This window comes from Hemibagrus wyckioides, linkage group LG24 (genome assembly GCF_019097595.1).
Source record: "Hemibagrus wyckioides isolate EC202008001 linkage group LG24, SWU_Hwy_1.0, whole genome shotgun sequence".
NCBI lineage: Eukaryota > Metazoa > Chordata > Actinopteri > Siluriformes > Bagridae > Hemibagrus > Hemibagrus wyckioides.
In genome coordinates this window covers 10,021,760-10,042,340 of record NC_080733.1, presented here as the reverse complement: position 1 = coordinate 10,042,340, position 20,581 = coordinate 10,021,760, and the positions used below count along the sequence as shown (strand labels likewise).

The following is a 20,581-nucleotide window of genomic DNA, read 5'->3' as shown; positions in this document are numbered from 1 at the left end:
CAAATAAATAAATTATAATAAAGGTTTGGATTAAAACTTGTTCAGTTTTAAATCATCTGATAGCTATATGAACTCATGAATAAATAGTATAACTTCCATAATGATGGGTTGTCATTTTAATCAGTGGAACAAAAGTTTTAAACAATCCCAGACCCATGGCTATGTTTCATGGATCCCAATTTGAGAATCACATTTTAACCTCTTCCAGTTTATCTTCAGTCCTGTGAATTAGCTGAAGGGCTGAATCTGATCAGCTGGCCAAACACCAGGGCCAGGATTGAGAACCTGTGCTTATTTTTTTAGTATGTCGTTTTAACAGTGAACAACATGTAAATTGTTATCAGGCGGTTTTCCTGGCAGCACTCTGGCTCTTTTATTTGATGTCAGTCAAAAGCTCATTTAGTGTCTGCATGAAGAAATCAGGTTACAGCACATAGCAAGGAATGTTTGGTTTCAGGTGCGGTAATCAAGAGGACTATACAGCTCGTCCATGCAGAGGGTGTCTGTGCTGATGCGGGGAAATTTTCACCTCCAATCCACCCCCTTTCTCCCAGCATCCTCTGCTACTGATACTGCATGCAGCGCTGCAGAGAAACACTCACACAGCAGAGCATCAGCTGGGCCACAGATCCAGAGGTATTCTATCAAACACGAGCTGGCTTCTTTCCAGTGAGACCTCACTCACTCACTCACTCACTCACTCACTCACTCACTCACTCACTCACTCAGGTGACTGTCAGGAAGCCATCAAATAAAGCAGCTAGAGTTTAATGTATTCAATGAAATGCATAATCAAAGACAAATCAAAGGCAAATCAGGATCCGAGACATCCATAAATACCAGCAAGTCCATCAAAGGTGTTCACACACACACACACACATACACACGTCTATCTGATTTGATGGTCCATAGCTTACAATAAAACACATACACAAGCTCTGAGCACTACAGTTAAGGCATATCACAAAAACACCACATTAAGATACCTGAAAGAATTTCTGTTATGGTTATGCATCATGATAAATGAGTTTTTTTTACAAAGTGCCAGTGTTGTGTTTAAAAAAAAAAAAAGCAAATCAGCTGCTTCCAGTCATACTTGAAATATGTCCAAAAATGTGCCATCACTTATCATGACATCAAGACCATACTGTCGTTTTTATCTAACTACTAAACACAAGCGTGCCTGAGCTGTGAGGTTAAAGACACATGCATAAACAGCAGCATACACAAAACACACACACACACTCTTGAACAATAAGGCATTCATGTACAGCTGGGGACAGTCAGCTCCAAACACAGTCATGCAGGAAACCAGAAAGAAGCAGAAAATAGAGTGGTAAAAAAAACCCACTGACTGCTGAACAGACCTCATGTTGAGGAGATTATGAAAGGACAGCACATCAATGCTGATTTCTCCCAAGTGATTCAAATAAGCAGAAAGAAAGACAGACTGCAAACACACCACAATGTAGGTCATGCACAGCACGAAGATGAAGGGTCAGAAGATACTGATGAAGGGCGACAAGGGAGGAAAAAAAATTGAGGCCAGGAAATTCTTACATCTTCACCTGTACTGACCCTAAAGAAACAAAGCGATTTTACACTGTAGAGCTGCATGACACATCAGAAACGCTACGATATTTATCGTGCTGTACGTATGTTTGGACACTGGAGTATGCTGCGATAAAGTTGCCCCAATGCTCCGGGGCAGTAGTATCTCAAGTGGTTAAGGCTCTGGGTCGTTGACCAGAAGATCGGGGTTCAAGACCCAGCACTGCCAAGCTGCCACCGTTGGGCCCTTGAATTAGATGTCTGGCAAGCTTTCTTAAAACATAAAAACAAACACAAATACAGTTCTATCTGGATATGTATCTGTTTACAACATATTATCTGTTTATTCAGATCACAAACCATTTATGGTATCATTATCAGTATCGGCGCAGTATCAGTACTCAGCACTTTGCATATTTATTCTAGTCCTGCATTACTGGATATACACCGATCGGGCATAACATTATAACCTGCCTAATATTGTGTTGTTCCCCCTTTTGCTGCCAAACCAGCCCTGACCCGTCATGCACTGTGTATTCTGACACCTTTCTACCAGAACCAGCATTAACATCTTCAGCAATTTGAGCAACAGTAGCTCGTCTGTTGGATCGGATCACACGGGTCAGCCTTCACTCCCCGCATGCATCAATGAGCCTTGGCCCCCCATGACCCTGTCACCGGTTCACCACTGTTCCTTCCTTGGACCACTTTTGATAGATACTGACCACTGCAGACCGGGAACACCCCACAAGAGCTGCAGTGTTGGAGATGCTCTGATCCAGTCGTCTAGCCATCACAATTTAGCCCTTTGTCAAACTCGCTCAAATCCTTACCCTTGCCCATTTTTCCTGCTTCTAACACATCGACTTTGAGGACAAACTGTTCACTTGCTGTCTAATATATCCCACCCACTAACAGGTGCTATGATGAAGAGATCATCAGTGTTATTCACTTCACCTGGTCATAATGTTATGCCTGATCGGTGTATAGTGTGTATATTGGTCACAATAGCTTAGCAGGAGGACATGAAGCAACTCAGAGCTGAGAATAAGAAAAGGAAAGTCTTTTTTTTTTTTTTTTTAACACCATCTAGGTTTAAAATTTCAGATGCCGTCATCATGACATATTCATCACCGTTTAACATCCCAGACCCAGTAGCACTTAGGAGCTATTGCACAGAGGCAGAAAGGCAGAAATCCCAGAGACAGGAGGAACAGGGGTGAGAGAAATACATCTCAGTTTTCAGATAATGGCACACTGCAGGTGTAGACTATAAATTACTAGCTGTTACGGGAAAAATACATAAAAGCTATGTGGAAAGAGAACTGGACGATATGGTAAGAATATCCGATAACACCACATGGAAGTCACAGTAAGTTTCACAAGTGCTCCAGAGCCTGTACACAGATATTTGATGTTTGGGGGCGAATTAATAAAATAAAATAAATGCAATATTTTGAATATGGGGAGTCGATATTGTGATTTGTTTTTAGAAATAAAGTTATATTTGTTAATAAACCTGAAATTAGTAACAGGTAACATTAAAAATCCTGCATCCTTAATAAACTCAAATTATAATAAATTAACTGCTTAAATTAATTAATAAGTATATTTTGTTTAAATAGCCTATAACAAACAGCTTTCATTTTATTTATTGTTCCAAACAAAGTATTTCTATTGGAGAATAAGATCACAGCTAAGCCGTCATAGATTACTGTCAATCACTGGATTCCACAGATGGGTGTGAAAGTAAAGAAAATTACGAAAGCCATCCATTATTTACTAAAGACTCATTTTCACTAAGCTAAAGCAGACTTGCAGCTAATGTGGCAGCTTCATTAAGATTCTTGTCTTCAGTCTGTCTGTGTGTGATTTGGGCAACATGCTGCACTGCAACACCAGCAGTAACATTTTTCAGGTTAGACACCAAAGCATTCCTGGGCATTCCTACAGTCTCGCTCTCACTACACTAATACACTGTGTTCAGCGTTACTGACAAGAAACTATATGGGAAATGTGATGAATGTTTCCAGCTTGCTCTACAACAGAAATACTCAAATATCCACTAATCCACACAAAACATGACAAACTGAGCTGTGATTGAATCTCACCTGCAGCACAGGAGAGCAAAAATGTGGAATAGAATCTAAAAAAAAAAAAAAATCACAAAATATCCCAAGTAATATCCCGAAACCCAATAGAAAAAAAGAAAGGGAGACAGACAGAGAGAATCAGAAACAGAGACAGAAAGACAGACAGGCAAAGACAGACGAAGAGACAATGAGAGAGAGACCGACAGAGAGCAAGAAAGAGACAGAATGAGAGGGTATCAAACAGGCAGACAGAGAGAGAGAAAGACACAGAGTAAGAGACAGACAGATAATCAGGAAGAGGCAGAGAACAAGAAAGTGTCAGACAGACAGACAGAGAAAGAGACAGAGTAAGAGACAGACAGACAGACAGACAGACAGACAGAAAACAAGAAAGAGACAAGGAACGAGAAAGACAGAGACAGCAAAAGAGAAAGACAGACAGACAACCAAGAAGAGACAGAGAACGGGAAAGAGTCAGACAGACAGATAATCAGGAAGAGACAGAGGACGAGAAAGGGTCAGACAGACAGACAGAATCAGGAAGAGACAGAGGACGAGAAAGGGTCAGACAGACAAACAAATAACCAGGAAGAGACAGACAGACAAACAGACAGACAGACAGACAAAGCGAAAGAGATAAAGAAGTAGTCAGACAAAAAGAGACAGAGACAGAGAAGACTACAATGAAAGAGAATAAGACAGAAACAAGCACACAGAAAAACAGATAAAAACAGACACAGAAGTCAAAGACAGAAGAGCAACATAGACATATGAGTAACAAAGACAGCCACCGACAGAAAGACTGACAGAGAGAGACACAGAGGCAGAGATATCCAGGGCTCCAGTCAAGATGAGTGAGAGATATCTTCAGCTCCAGCTCAGACAGAAAGGGCTAACACAGTGGCTTTCTGTTCAGCAGCATTTTGAGAAATTCATCAGGTCCCGTTCCAAATCCTCTACAGCAGATTAGACCTTCTGTGGATTAGGAGTCCTGTGGAGAACTTTCTCAGGGAGAATGAAACACAAGCAAAGAGTCCTGATGTTCTTGATCCAGATCATTTACCTGTGACCAAAACATGGCCTCCTGCATTGATTCTGTACACCAGTACAAATACACACAGGAAACTTAGCCAGTCTTACTATTTCTCTCTCTCTCTCTCTCTCTCTCTCTCTCTCACACACACACACACACACACACACACACACACACACACACACACACATTCAAAATCGCAGTAATGGTGGACAAATCATAAATCCATTAGCTAGCCCACCGGGACACTAAAAGCTAACATGCTCAGTCCCATGTTCCAGTTGCTTGGAAATCTAAATGAAAGGGTTTGTTAAAGTATGCTAATACTGAACAGCCAGCTAGTTAGCTAGTTAAGCACATTAACATAGTCTAAGTATCAAATGTTTATATGGTCATCTTCTTTTTACTAAAGGTTCTCATGTAGCACAGTGTGTTTGTGTCTGCAATCCACTGCCTGGGTTTCTGCCCAGTGTCTTTATTCTCTCCCTGTGTGTGTTCACACTGTGACTGTGAGCAGGAAGCAGCAGAACTGTACAGTGGATTTGATCTGGATTTCATTTTGCTTGATTTCATCAGAGTTTCAAAATAGCTCCTGATTCTGATAAAAAATAAAATAAAATATAAAATCTTGTTATGTGTGCAGGATAATTTCTCTGGCCGGGTAAAGTCGAGGGATGGTGGGTGGCTGTGAGAGAGAGAGAGAGAGAAAGAAAGAAAGAAAGAAAGAAAGAAAGAAAGAAAAAGAGGGGAAAGAAAGAAAGAAAAAGGGAAAATAAGGGAAAGAAAGAAAGAATGGATGAAAGATATACAATAAACCCAGTACTAACAAACCCTATTCCTGTTCACAGGACATAAAAACTTCAGCACAGCCTTGAGTTTCTTCACAAAACCAGACACCTGTCCGAAGTGAAGGTTTCAAGCAAATGTCCGAGATTCCAGCGAGTCCCTGAGGGAAAGCTGACCCACTTCCACACTCGGCAGGGGAATGAAGCAGCGCCTCAACACTCAGGACAGTGCCGCATTGACCATAGGCCTAGACAAGTAATAAAAGCCTGAGGCACGAGAAGTCCTACAACCACTCCAGTCTCACAGAATGCCATGGCAAATTCCAGGTGGAGACACAGGACAGGCAGCTGTTCAGGGGAATGCACAACAGTCACGTACACACACACACACACACACACACCTGCTTTTGTCATGGTTTCCTGTCGATCATCGGGGTCCACAGCTGCGTAACCAGATTTTGTAGACTAGACAGTTCATGGTTAACACAAAGCTGAAGACTAATGATGCAACATGAAGAGAACAGGTGAGTGGTGTCTTCACAGTGTCCTGCTAGACTGTTGAATTCAGGTGTAATGCAGCAGTTTAGCTTTTTAAGCTTTTTAAGCTTATTTTGCGACGGCATGTATTTACCCAAAAATGTGACCAGATCCTGAGAAAATTACACAGTGCTTTATTTAGTTAGTGCTGTATTTGTTACATTTGCCCCTTGCCCAGTGTGATCACTACACGGTTATAGGGAATATGCCCTGTCTATATTTATAGGCACAAAAAAATGTCATATTACTTCAGTAATTTCAATGCATATTAATGAAAGAAAAGTGAATTTCAGTCATTTTTTCCAGGTTTTGACAGCTTGACAAATGGCTCCGTCTTTAGAAATACGGACAAAACATATACCAGTAATTCAGGAGCTTGCTGAAGGCGCATAATTACACTCCTCTTATCTACAAATTCTGAACAAATTCTAAAATAAATTAGCCTAAAATGAAGATTAAGAGCCTAAAATAAAAATTAAGGACAATTTGTTATTCGCATTCAATTGCATAGCATCATCAGCCAAAATGTCGTATAGCATGACATGGATTTTCCTTTCCGTTAACGAACCCTCTAGCCCTTTTCGAACCCCTAGCGGAGCTGTAAGCATCCTCATTACATTGCATCACTGCATTTCATACATCTCACACATCAGCAACATTTTAACTCCAACCCTGCCCTGAAATTCCATTTCCCTCCATCACACCGGATCATATTCTGTCCCTGGAGCAGCTGTCATTTTATATATGCAGCTCTGAACCCCATGGTCAGTCTGTCTCTTTCTGTGTGTGTGTGTGTGTGTGTGTGCGCTCCTCCAGTGAGTCCTGCTCCAAGTGCACACTTAAAGAACAGACACACCCTTGAATCCAAGCACTCACAGGACAACTGCGAAAGCAGCTGAGAAAAAAAAGAAGTGTATTGAATTGCTAACCACTTTAGACACACACACACACACACACACACACTCCTTGCCCTCAAACACCATGCTCCTGCTCCACAACCTCTTTCCCAGCTTTTGAAGCTCCATCTTTTAATTTACAAAAAAGGGGGAAGAAGAAGAAGAAGAAGAAGAAGAAGAAGAAAAAAAGCCCACCTGTCTCCCACCCTGTCTCACTTGCTCACTTTCTTCTTACCCCCCTCCACCTACTCTTCTCTTTGTCTCTCAAACAGAGACAGGGTTAAAGTAATTATGTGTGAGATGGGGATCTTTACATTAACACTGTTCTGAAGACACACAGGTCTCCACTGGGCCACTGGAGAACCTTCATCTATAGATCAGAGACCTCGCTGTGTCCTTTTCAGATCTACGCTGAAATAAACACTTCAGTCTGACCGAAGGAGTCTGATGTCAGCAGTTTCTAACGGTCCTGGTGATTTGCTGTGTTTTTGAGAGAAAGAGAGAGAGAGAAAGAAAGAAAAGGAGCTGCTGATGAGTAAATTACTATTATTACTATAACACTGGTACTATAACACAACATTAAATCTAACTATAATTGTTAAAATACACAAATCACACACACCTAGGAGCAATTTATCTCCAATCCTAGAACACTTAAGATCACTCCATTTAACATTTCTTTTTAAATGAGCCTTTCATAGAGTTCATTAATCCTCTGATAAAGGCTAAAATCGGATGAGTGTGTATTAGAGACATTGATTTATTCTGTGGTCGAAGATTTATTGTATTTTAACAAACACTGTTGTTTGTTTTTGTTTATTTTTTCTTTATGCAGGTCGTGAAGTTTGGATATTGTAGTATTTTTCTCAAATACCATTATATCATTTTTCAGTATTTTAGCTTAACTTGGCAACCCAGAGTTCCTCGCATTTTATTTTGCCGACTTTTAGGAAATTTGCTTAGAATTTCTAAGAAAATCTGAAACAGAAAGTAAGTGTGTCAGAGAGAAAGTGTGTGTGTGTGTGTGTGCTAAAGTCTGCTGCAGCACCAACAGCAAGATTTTCATTCATTCATTACATCGATGCTTTCTGTGTCTCCTCCCCCTCTCCTCTGGGTCTTTTTTCTCTCGGTTTTGTTGCTCCCCCACTCTCTCTATTGATGTATGTGTGTGTGTGTGCGTGCGTGTGTTTGTGTGCGTGTGTTTGTGTGGGGTAATAGGCAGTGGAGGAGTGCTATGATGTGGAGTGAGGCTGGAGTGAGGCAGCTTCATGGCCTGTGCTTCACTGGAGCAAAGCCTTCAGCTCCAAAAACTATGTACTAAACACGCCTAGAGGGTAACCTGAGTCATGGGCTAAATATCCACAGCAAAAAACCCAGCACCATGTCCAGAACATCCAGTGACCTTTAATGTCTGGAATGAGAAAGTCATTGGAAGGATTATTTCTTCACTCTGAATCTTATTTTTTTTACCGTATACATCATTACAAATATCGACTTATTTATCACTATTGCCTGGACTGCCGTTTTTTTTTTTTTTTGGGAAAGTTTGCATCACATTATATACGAATTGCTCTTCAAGGACTGCTCTAATTTCACTGTACTCAGTATAATGACAATCAAAGAATCTTGCATCTTAATTGAACATCTAGTCTATTAATGACATAACTGGCAAACTGCATCACCACAAATATTATACATACTGACTTTGTATTTGAGCTAACAATTAACACAGCTTATTAAAAGCTTGGACACCTAGCCTCCTGGTGGTCCAGAGGCAGGATCCCGCGGTCTTGTTGCGGTGACCAGTGTTTGATTCCCAGGCAGGGTGCTAACCCTGTCACTGAAGAGTTAAACTCTCAATGCCGGTCCCAAGCCCGGATAAAATGGAATGGTTGTGTCAGGAATAGCATCCAGCATAAAACCTGTACCAAATCGAAAAATGCGGACCAAATGATCCGCTGTGGTGACCCCAAACAACAACAACAAAATGAACACCTAACAGTAAATCAGGAAGAGCTTAGACTGTGTGTATGTATACAGTGGCTGAAATTATGAACATAGTCCTGTGTTAAGGGGAAACAGTAGGAAATGTGTTTCCAGTCTCCAGCATAGACATCTGTGGGAGCAATTAAGCTGCTAGACTTCTTGCTTCTGGTTTATTGTACAGTAGCTTATCAGATGCTGTATTTGACATCGGCTTAAGGAGAGTTAGAGAACAAAAACACAGCAAAGAAAAGGATTTTGGCTAAGACTCGCCACTGAATGTCTCGTGGTTACACTGCAATTAGAAAAAAGGAAGCTGAAATCTGAAAACATCTGCTGACAACATCCAGACTAAAAAGCTTTCTTTATTCTGGAGGATTAGAACTGGATGGAATGAGGACCAAATGGGTAGAGCAAGAAAGCAAAGAAGAAAAAGTGAGAAGAGAGAGAGAGAGAGAGAGAGAGAGAGAGAGAGAGAGAGAGAGAGAGAGAGAAAATAATCTCTCTACAGATCTATACTGCACTTGCGTTTAAGAATGACAACACATCCACACCCAAGTGCACATACACAAAAGCCTGAAAGTCACTGAGGCCCCCTGGGACACCGAAGCGTGCAGATCATCAGCAGTGTTGAGTAAAAGGTCAAAGGTGACAGAGTGGGCGCAAACGTTCGCCTGCTGGCCGACGACATCAATCTTCATAAGCGAGACGCAAATTTATGCTGATATGAAGACAAGTGCCATTTTCGAACATGATCAGAATCAGCTGGATTTGATTAACACTTTAACCACATATAGAAAGCTTTTTTCCGGTCAGTTAATTAACCCTTTTAACCAGTACACTGACTTTCCCTCCTGGAGGTGGAATATAAATCGACCATTTTCACCACGTCTGATATAAAATTAGTCAAGACGCTCTCGACTTTCAGGGTAAGACGTTTTTACCGTTTAGGTAAACTTATACAGAAGTTTAGTAGTTTAACGCCTTTAAATTTTAGACGCTTATGAATAAGTACTTAGAGCATCTCAGAGTGCAGAAATGGGTTTGATATCACCTCTTACTTTGAAGATAGAAGCATTTGTGTGGAAATAAAACTAACCAGGTTTGGAACCAGGTTTTCTCTGAAGTAGACTAGGTAAAAACAGAAATAAAGAAATTATAAACACTGCAAATTCTTAAAGCCCTGAGTGTCTACTTTCATATGAGACATTAACCACCACTGTGGAGTGTTACAATTTTTGGCCTCTGGTAAAAGTACCTCAAATAACTACAAAAAACCCCAAACAAACCAGAATGGTCTACTCCATTTATATGATAAATTAGAAATTATATAGTCAGGTGTCTGTGTCTAGCTGGCAGAGCACTAAACTTATATTTCTGAGTACTATTTGTGTTACATACAGTACGAGCTCAATTTGTGATCTCACAACATGGCCTCATAACTAACACCATGTATAACAGACAAATTCTGAGATATGATGACATGCTAGCCAGAAACTTTTTGCTAGAAAACATATAATTTACTATAGATATCTTTAAGCTGGTCAGTCAGCTATCTATTTAACCAGATAATTAACGAGACAATCAGTTAAGTTGCCTGGCAGATATTTGGAACAGCAGGAAGCCTTTTCCTAATTGTATATAAATGTATACTGATAGATTCTTGTACAGTAGAACCTCGGCATACGAATTTCATTCGTTCTAGAGGAGAGTCATTAAGGCGAAAATTTGTATTGCGATACGAATTTTCCCCTAAGAAATAATGTGAATGCAGATGAGCTGTTCCAGCCACCTCCAGCCTCTAGTCCAATGTGTAGTGTCTAGAGTTTTATTACACAATTTAATAAGCTCTAATGACTCAGTCAGGAATATTCTGTCTTTCTGCCCTGCCCTATCCTGAAGCCCAAACATGTACAATAATCATTTCTTCTTCATTAAATGTTCCTCAAGGTCTCTCTGTGCCAAATGATTTTAAACATTTTTCTGACCAATTGGGAATCGGCTCAGGCACCAAAAAAAACAACAAACAAAAAAAAAAACATGGTGGTCAGACAGAGTTCTATGAGAGAAACATGTCTTGTTAGAACTTGTTAGACATTTATGACATGAGAAATTAAAGATCTTCCACCACACACACACACTGCCTTAGTTAGCCTTAATATTGAAAACCTAAACACACCTAGATAAATAAAATAGCTATTTAGACAATCAGACAGCGTTGTTATGGTTACAGCGTGCACACTAAGTGTACATGTTGCTTTTCCTGTGGGAAAAAAGCGTAACATCAAAGCAGCTTTATCTGTAAAATAAAGAGAAAAATAGAAAGAGAGAGAGAGAGAGAGAGAGAGAGAGAGAGAGAGCGCTGTGCTTGTATAAGCAACTGTATTTCCTCAATAATCTACAAAACACAAGTTACACACTGTGATGACAAAAGATCCAGGTGTGCCGTCTACAGGAACATCACGTGTCATGTGTCAAGCTTATGCATGATTTACTACACCAAACACCCTCACTTTGAATTGGCAAGGCAAACACCCAAGCACAAGCCCACACACGCTCTCCCGAAAATCCCACTTTAACCAATAATCATTACACTGTCTATAATCCTGACAATAAGAAAACATAACCCTCAAAAAAAAACCCTGCATTTTCTTTATTCACAGCTACATAATGATCCCTGGGAAAGATGATACATGTCGTTCCCTAAAGGAAATCAGAGCACCACGTGGCTGCAATCAACACTCGTCTCCTTGTTCCACACTGAAACCCTACACACAGAGTCCGGACGCCACGGTGGGGCGCACCACCGCCTCCGACTTGTTCAGACATGATCTTGTAAAGCAGCCAAAGCCGGCTGTGCCCACATACTTCTGAATATTGAAAAGCATTTTCGTAAAAATAGATTGGCGACCTGAACGACCCGAGATTCTGTGTGACAGCTATTAGCAGGAGACCAAGGCATCAATAATTAAACAGCGCACATGCAAGCACAGAGAAAAACACACTGCTAGATGAAACTGGGACAGCTTTAGGCTGCTGTATTTAACTTTAACTCCAATTATACTACGGTTTACGTAGCAGGAGTAAACATCTTGGACACTACAGCGAGATGCCAGATGTTGCTCTGGCCATCATGAATGGTGGAGCTAGCTAAGCATTGCTAACACTGGCTAAAACAAAATCTGAACATCACTCTCTAATGCAGAGGAGCAAATATGGCTAACAAGAAAATTGCTGCATCGGAGAAGAATAAAAAGCCAGTGGACAAGATGGCTTCATATTAGGCTCACTTAGCCAGAAGGAATGGATTCTATAGAATGAGATCTTGAAGGCATATGGACCACCATTGCAGCTTTTATTGGCCAATGACCACCCAAAAGGGCATCTGACTGACATGTAAAGCAACCAGAGCTTCTTTTATTTAGTTTCATGTTTAGGGGTGTGAAAACATAAGGTCAATATATCTAGAAAACCAGACCAGTGTGCATCGTTCATTTAAGAAAGTCTGTACCATGAACTTGACATAAATTGGAAAATCCAGAGTTTAGCTGATTCTCACAAACGGTTATAGTCACGTTTGTAAACACAACAGCTTCATTCTTCCATGAGGGAAGTAGAGCTTCATGCTTTATTTCTAGGTGGAAAATCTCCCGGAAATCCTGTAGGATCCAACCAATCAGATGATGACTTTGAAACTCATATGCATCAGATGTTCATTGAACAGTTTGTGGGTGTGACTTCTGAGGCGGAGTCTAGCTCCATACCAACAGAATAAATGATAAAAAGAAAACTGAGGAACGTAAATTTAGAGGCTCGTCTACAGAAGGTTGCCACGGAGCAAAAGCAAAAGTTTGATCGGACTGATGCTTTAGCTTCAAAAAACAAAAACAATTTTTACCCAACCAATTAGATTACAGCTCTGGAGTTTAGTGAGAAAAACAACATAGAGGACAGACTCTGTCTTAATCGAGGAATTTTGTCATAAATCAACATATTTTCTCTCCAACAAGACAGAACCCAAATCCTCCTCCACATTTCGGCTAAATATTGAGAACTCAATCTAATCTAATCTAATCTAATCTCATCTCTAGCATGTCATGTTTATTGAACAGTGGCTGATTTTGACTGTTACTGACCTGCTTCAATGACTCTTAAAGTTGTGGCTCAGAGAGAAAAATATTCCCAAGCTGTAATTAAACCACTGTGGAGGCGTACAAGTGTGTTCACCTCATAATTATGATATTTTTGCTAGGACCTGAAGTCAAAAGCTCCCTCCTCTCTTTTTTGATTGGTTTAAGACATCAGTGGTGACTTCATGTTCAAGTCAGCGTGAAGTGAAACTATCCACTACCAGGAGATAACGTGTCTTTCTTGTGCCGTCATTTTATTATCACAAAACATTACATCAATGTTTTGACTAAACTGCACATGCTGTAATCTGTAATCTGCACATGCCTCTAACTCATCACAATAGTCCACTTCATTAGCTAGCCATTATAAAAAAAATAACATAATTCTATTTACAGCCACAATTTATTCGTGTTATTTCCATTGCAGCCTAAAGAGCCTGAAGGCATTAACTGACTAAATAAAGCACTTTAGGTCCATAAACTTCTACAAGGCCACTATGTCTGCAGTGTCAGAGTGTGGGAGAAGTGGAGCGATGCTCACCGCTCTAAAGCATCAGCAGAGAAAAGGTCAGAGCTGAAAGTGGGGCAGAATGATGAGGAGGAACGGCGCACTTGGCCAGGCTCCATTAAACATCTCTATCAAACTCGGAGCACAACACAGCCAGTGAATGCACTTTTCATCAGCTGAGTATGTAATGTTAATATCGGCTTTGGGTGGAGCTACCCTGCCTGTTAGGTTCTCGTTTCACTGATTGCATTGTCCGTTAGAGAAACATGACACAACCTTGAAGTATTTGTATGTTATCATTGTGTGTATTGACTGAGAGCGGGCTTGCAGTTCTTGCATTTCCTGCTTTTTGAATAGAGCCTGGCTGCATGTTGTGTTACTTCCTCTTTCCCGACTGCTATTTCAGGAATGTACTTCTGACGCTCTCTCGCTTTCTCACTCTCGGTGTCTCTCTAACCAACACGCAGAAGCTATTCTTCACTTAGTCACACCGTTCACTTACTGCACTTTACCTTGCACCGTTTATACATTATTCATTTATGCATTAAATAATCATTTTAAAAAAACATTTCAGAACAATGCTAGCCAAATGGTGCTGAACCAAGTTCCTGTTTCGTGCTAATCACAGCACTTCATACTGCTTCAGGCAGATGTGACTGGGGGTTAAAACAGTAGTGTATGATGAGAAGTGATACAAAATAACATGATACCAATGATAAATACAGTATCACAATTCCTCATACAAAACAATACTACACAAAAGACACTGTTCTTGGCTGAAATAAATTACATTGTGCTAAATATCATTTCATTTCATTGTCTGTACCGCTTATCCGATCTGTCCTCGGGTCACGAGGAGTCTGTGCCCGAGGATCTCAGGCGTCATCGGGCATCAAGGCAGGATACACCATGGATGGAGTGCCAACTCATCGCAGGGCACACACACACATTCACTCACACAAATCACACACTACGGGCAATTTAGAGACTCCAATCAGCCTAGAAGCATGTCTTTGGACTGTGGGAGAAAACCGGAGCACCCGGAGATAACCCACAAAGCACGGGGAGGACATGCAAACTCCACACACACAGTGAGCAGGAGCGAGACTCGAACCCAGGACGCTGGAGGTGTGAGGCGAATGTGCTAACCACCGTCACCGTCACCGACCAGCTTGATCATGTTCTCATTTATAATAAGATCAAAAGTGACACACACTGCCCCTGGCCTAGTCCTCAATAATCAGTGCAATATTGAAGATGCGTATTTTAGTTTAACTTCTTTTAATTTCGCGTTTCCATTCACATTAAAGTGATGCCACTCATAGTGGGGATGAAGAAAAAATATATTCTTATTAAAAGTGTCATGTGACCTCCACTTTTCCAATATGGTCAGCCAGACCCAGAATGATGCGCTCTCTCTCTCTCTCGTTTTTTTATCATCATTGCATATTTGAATACTTGGTAAAATATACACAAATGCTGTGAATCAAGAACGTGTGCTTGATATTCATAGTTACTATTTTTTCTTTCTTGGATCATGAAGAAGTGGACAAAAGCAGTATGACCAAACCATAAAAAATAGCTTTTTAAAAATGTCCCCATGTTCATGTGGACTACGGATTTGTGGGTTGGAGCCACTTCTACAGTCCCAGAGTCAGAATTAGCCACTTAAATCATACAAATAACTCCAAGACACACGCAAAGCTCTGTTTGTTCAGATCAGACAATGCATGCACAGATCACACCCTACAAATCCAAAAGCCATTACTAAAAGACTTTCTTTGAAACATCAACCAGAGAAATAATAATTATCATTTTCAGCTGCTTTTCTTTTCTCTCATTTGAAAAGCAAAGTCATTTCCTTTAACCGGTTTTTATCTCGGCCCGTTTATATCCGTGTATCCATTCAATTGTTAACAGAATGGAGAGACTAGGGGAGGTACAGGGTTAGCAAACAGCAGATTAGGACTGGGCTAGATTACGGCCGGAGATGACATCAAGCGCTGCTGCTTCAAGAAAAATGTCACGCTTGGACTCGAGTCCATGTTTGAGCTTCTACTGGTCTGAAGAGTAAATGGCATTTAAGATTAAGAGAGATTGATCCTCACACAGGGTGTCACATGGGCTAGAAAAAGGCTGCAATACCTCAGGGTCCAAAATGTCAACCTGGAAAAGGCTAAAATAAATGGACCAAATCACCATCATAGCTAAAATATGCCAATGGCATATTCAAATAGGATCAGCACTCACAAGTACAAAATAAATAAACAAACAGTAAGTGAATGTACCACTCACAAAACAAATAAATAAATAAACAGGAAGTGAAAGTAATGCCACTCCTGTCTGCAAAGGTAGAAACTGACCACACAGCCATCAGCATTTAAATACTCTGTCAGTTTTAATGTATGAATAAAAAGAAGAAGTTGTCTTTGTTATCGACACACATACATTACAGCACACTGACATTCTTTTCTTCACATATTCCACCTAAGGAAGTTGAGGTCAGAGCACAGGGGCAGCTATGATACAGCGCCCCTGGAGCAGAGAGGGTTAAGGGCCTTGCTCAATTGCCCAGCAGTGGCAGCTTGGCAGTGCTGGGGCTTGAACCCTGATCTTTCGAGCAACATCCCAGAGCCTTAACAACTTTAGATAAAGAATCACAGTTAAATCACTAATTCTACTTTCAGTGGCTAGCTGCCTAAAAGACGTCAAAAGCCCATTTACTGAATCGTGTTCCTAAAAAACGACCCATGAGGGGATTGATTAAGAAAAATGGCGTAAGAAAAATCCCAAAAATTAGCTCACACATTTTTAATTTTTTTATTTATCAGTCATTTCTTTTATGTAACTAAATCCCCATTGGTTGATTTTTAACTTCCAACCTGCATGTTTTACCCTACACAGTGAGTGTACACAGTTAACAGGAATTGGGATTCAACCTTAAACTAATATTAATTACTGCAAATCAGTCTGTGGAATTTATAATAAAATTATAATGAATTCAGAAATGACGCTGATGCTCATACTCAGAAGTTGCTTAAAAGCTCTTGGTTCCACAATTGCAATGCACTATATAGTGTACAGTTATAGAAAGGAAATTATTTCAAATCACACCATTACACAGTGTCATGGGGTCACTCAGATGAGGATGGGTTTCCTTTTGAATCTGGTTTTCAAGGTTTCCTTTCAAGGTTCTTGTCCCGTTTTTTTCCTCGCAGCTGTTGTCTCTGGCTTGCTCATTAGAGATAAAATACATTTAAATAAAAACGTCACTATTTTTTATTCTGAATTTTTTATATTCCTGTAAAGCTACTTTGTGACCATGCCCAATGTTAAAAGCACTAAAACAAGTAATAGTAAAACTAATACAAGTGCAGCAGCTGTACGATATCCATTTCTCTGTTTGCATGCAAAATATCAAATCCTTCAAGTACTTCATAATCTATTTTGGTGCCATTTGGAGAAAAAAAAAATTGACCCCACCCTGAATACTGGAATTCTAGCTTGAAACCGCTGTAATTAAGTAATTAAGTAAAAATGTTGGCTATTCAAATAACAGAACAAAGTAGTCACGCTTTCTGGCTCTTTTTAGTCGCACTGATCTGAAAGAAATATTCATACTTCAGAACTACTGATGAAAAAGTGCACAGTGGCCCAAGTCCCCAGCTCCAGGCCTCTTCCCTCTCTGGCTTTATTTTCCTCTGTCCTTGGCCAGAGAATATCCGACAAAAGGAACGGAAAAGTGACCAGCTGGACGCTGAGCTTGCATAAAGACCACTTGATTACTATTCCTTTCACACGGCTTGCAGAACTAAACTGGAAAGAGCAGCAGAGTTGTGGTGAAAGACAACAGAAATATGATGAATGAGATGTATGAAACATGTAAAGCGCACAGGACGTTTATAACATACCTCAGTCTGGCAAAGCCTTATTAGGCAAATAATGAATAAACAAAGCCAAATAGTGTCACTTCCTTTAACAGACAGGTCTACTGATCTGGCACTGCAATTAGGACTAAAGCTTGTTAACGATGTTCCAGATTTCCACCCCTGGAAACTACTGACCTACTAAAATCTGGAGAAAGGAAGAGGGAATGTGTGGGAAGAGAGAGGGAGTGGAGCGGCAGGGACATGCGTAGACTGCCAGACACAACAACAGCAGCAGTAGCAGAATTGTGATCATGCCAGTAATGTTTCTCAACATGGTGTTTCCGCCAAATATTCACACACAAGAAATAACTTGTGGCTGTATTATTAAATGATCTCATGTGAACGTTACTGAAGGTGACGACACAAGTGCCTCGGTAACTAATTTAGAGCAAGAGTGCTGAAACATCAGCATGTCCAATACACTGCAGTTCAGCCTGAAAACATTCGTCTTGTAAAGAAAGCGGGCGACCTAAAAGCAGGCGAAAACCCAGAGGAAGCACTCAGCACAGATCTTCACCCGAGCATTACAGTCAGAAAGCACAAACAGCAGCACAACTTTGTGCTGAGTAGCAGGGTCGATGCAGCAGGATGAGGAAGAGCTCTGACTTCTAATTTCTGACACTGAAATAACGACAGCATACTCATCAGATAAATGGCATGCTTTTGTAGGAGATCTAAAGCACTTTCTAAATATATCCGAAACAAAACTGTTAGTAGCCAACAGTGTTATACTTTACAAAAGCCCAGCACTAGTAAAGGTCAAGCAATGTCCCAGAACAGTGCAGGGTGTGGGCTCTAATTGTGAAACTGTAGGTCTTGTTGTGTTAAGTGAGTGAGATCAGATAGCACCGCAATCATGGGGCTACGTCACTCCTTTCATCTGAGCATCGTCTCTGGAACATAGCGTGTCAAGGGACTTTAACTCATTAAAGGAACAGAGAATTCGGTCTAATTATTCACAATTGCTTTGTACGAGTCTTACAGACTGCAATTTTGTTTCCGCTGTACAGTTTTTTTGGGCCTGATTATGCTGTCAGAATAAAATTACACCTCATAAAACAGCTCTTTGGTGTTTTCTGTGATCAGCAGTTTTAACAAGCATAACACAACATCCTCGCTGGCACCAAGTTTAGTGACCAAAGTCAGCTGATGACAAACTTGCAGCATGAGAGGTTTTTAATTATTGGCATTTGTTTAAAAGCCACCAGTAGGAAGACAGCATAACCTTTTTTTTCAGCTAGCAAATCATTTAAAATATTGACCTGTTATTAACTGTTCCCCAGATTTCCCCTCAGGGATCAATAAAGTACATCTATCTATCTAATTAATTAACAAAGCATTATCAGCATACAGAGATGGAGTTGAGAAGCTATCGAGCATGCTGTTCGACAGAAAGAAATTATTTATTTATTTTAGTTGTTCATGGCTGGATCATTCTCTTTAACCCAGCCATGAACAACTACAATTCTTTCTTTGTCACCTTTTCAAGCAGTTTATTTCTGTTTATATGACCCCATATCTTCACCTGGGTCATGCTGATTAATGATATAATCTATCAATCTTCTCTATACAATAGAATTATAAATGCATATAATTGTGAATTCATAGATTACCCTAGGTTATCTGTCCTTATACGTATATATACACTATATTGCCAAAAGTATTCGCTCACCCATCCAAATAATCAGAATCAGGTGTTCCAATCACTCCCATGGCCACAGGTGTATAAAATCAAGCACCTAGGCATGCAGACTGTTTTTACAAACATTTGTGAAAGAATGGGTCGCTCTCAGGAGCTCAGTGAATTCCAGTGTGGAACTGTGATAGGATGCCACCTGTGCAACAAATCCAGTCGTGAAATTTCCTCGCTCCTAAATATTCCACAGTCAACTGTCAGCTGTATTATAAGAACATGGAAGTGTTTGGGAACGACAGCAACTCAGCCACGAGGTGGTAGGCCACGTAAACTGACGGAGCGGGGTCAGCGGATGCTGAGGCGCATAGTGCGAAGAGGTCGCCAACTTTCTGCAGAGTCAATCGCTACAGACCTCCAAACTTCATGTGGCCTTCAGATTAGCTCAAGAACAGTGCGCAGAGAGCTTCATGGAATGGGTTTCCATGGCCGAGCAGCTGCATCCAAGCCATACATCACCAAGTGCAATGCAAAGCGTCGGATGCAGTGGTGTAAAGCACGCCGCCACTGGACTCTAGAGCAGTGGAGACGCGTTCTCTGGAGTGACGAATCGCGCTTCTCCATCTGGCAATCTGATGGATGAGTCTGGGTTTGGCGGTTGCCAGGAGAACGGTACTTGTCTGACTGCATTGTGCCAAGTGTAAAGTTTGGTGGAGGGGGGATTATGGTGTGGGGTTGTTTTTCAGGAGCTGGGCTTGGCCCCTTAGTTCCAGTGAAAGGAACTCTGAATGCTTCAGCATACCAAGACATTTTGGACAATTCCATGCTCCCAACTTTGTGGGAACAGTTTGGAGCTGGCCCCTTCCTCTTCCAACATGACTGTGCACCAGTGACCAAAGCAAGGTCCATAAAGACATGGATGAGTCTGGTGTGGATGAACTTGACTGGCCTGCACAGAGTCCTGACCTCAACCCGATAGAACACCTTTGGGATGAATTAGAGCGGAGACTGAGAGCCAGGCCTTCTCGTCCAACATGTGTGTGACCTCACAAATGCACTTCTGGAAAAATGGTCAAAAATTCCCATAAACACACTCCTAAACCTTGTGGACAGCCTTCCCAGAAGAGTTGAAGCTGTTATAGCTGCAAAGGGTGGACCAACGTCATATTGAACCCTATGGATTAGGAATGGGATGTCACTTAAGTTCATATGCGAGTCAAGGCAGGTGAGCGAATACTTTTGTATATCTATATATATACAGCTCTGGAAAAAAATAACCATTGCAAAATAATGAGTTTCTTATGTTTTTTTCTTACAGGTTCATGTATTGGTGAGATGAACAGTTTTGTTTCATTTTTTGTGAACTGCTGACAATATTTCTCCTAAATTCCAAATATAACTATTGTTATTTAGAGTGTATATTTAAAGGAAATGACAACACATCAACATAACCCAAGATCATGCAGTATTTGCAGAGCTTTAATAACTCAAATAAAACAATAT

The 20,581-nt window shown here is 40.6% G+C and overlaps 1 protein-coding gene across 8 annotated transcripts in view; it reads right to left on the bottom strand.

Annotated features, from left to right (window-relative positions):
• macf1a (microtubule actin crosslinking factor 1a) overlaps window positions 1-20,581 on the bottom strand; it is a 170,195-nt gene that overhangs the window by 131,564 nt on the left and 18,050 nt on the right. The gene's annotated exons all lie outside the window — the stretch shown is intronic.